General features: G+C 53.5%; 1 protein-coding gene across 1 annotated transcript in view; it reads left to right on the forward strand.

Moving 5' to 3' along the window:
- The window catches only part of ARF1 (ADP ribosylation factor 1), a 13,508-nt gene that overhangs the window by 1,075 nt on the left and 11,577 nt on the right, over positions 1-856 (forward strand). The gene's annotated exons all lie outside the window — the stretch shown is intronic.

Consider the following 856-nt stretch of genomic DNA (forward strand, 5'->3'; position numbering starts at 1 on the left):
GGGGGGCCGCCCCCCCGGTGTGTGTGTGAGGGGGGCCGCCCCCCCGGTGTGTGTGTGAGGGGGGCCGCCCCCCTGGTGTGTGTCTCCTTTTTTCTTCCTCTCACCATTTCCTGTTTTTCCAGAAAAACTTGAAAATGTTCTCGGACTGGGTCACCATAATGTCCGGCTCCGGGCTGCGAGTCCCGGGGGGAAATGATCTGACGCTGGGTGTCCGATGGCCGCCATGTTTGTTGGGTGTTTAGTGCTCTTGGTTCTGAATGTTTTCTGTCAGTGGGTCTGCTCTGAGCGTGGACGGAGCGGCCCCTTGCTGGACTCCGGGTGACGCTAAACGCAGAGATGAAATACTGGACCCAGTTTAGGATTAGAACTCCTGTCCATCCAGTATTAAGGGCCTGTTCACATGAGTTTCAGGTGCGGATCTGCAGACGCGGTGCTATGTGTTTTGCCGCGTTTTTGATGTGTTCCGTTAAAATAAAACATTTTCTGGAGTGGGGCTGTCAGTATGTTAGCTGCAGTGCCGTGCGTTTATGATGCGTTTCCTGACCGTACAAAATGTGACATGCAGTATTTTTCTGTGGTAACCTGAACGGACTGCGCACGTGAGAACTGGAGCCCATAAAACACATAGGGATACATTGGGATGCATTTTTAGTGCAGGAGCGTACAGATCGGGTCAGCACAGAAAACGGACGTCATGTGAACAGGTCCTTAGATTTGCACAGCACAGCCCTGTCTGGCAGGAGAGGAGACCCTGATTTTTCTCTCCAGCAGGTCTCTCTCTCCCCCCCCAGCCTGTGATTGGACAGTGAAAGGGGAAGCAGTAGCCTGATGGGATCATCTCTCTGTCCTATCGGCA

This window comes from Nanorana parkeri, unplaced genomic scaffold (genome assembly GCF_000935625.1).
Source record: "Nanorana parkeri isolate BGI_ZX_2015 unplaced genomic scaffold, ASM93562v1 scaffold351, whole genome shotgun sequence".
Lineage (NCBI taxonomy): Eukaryota > Metazoa > Chordata > Amphibia > Anura > Dicroglossidae > Nanorana > Nanorana parkeri.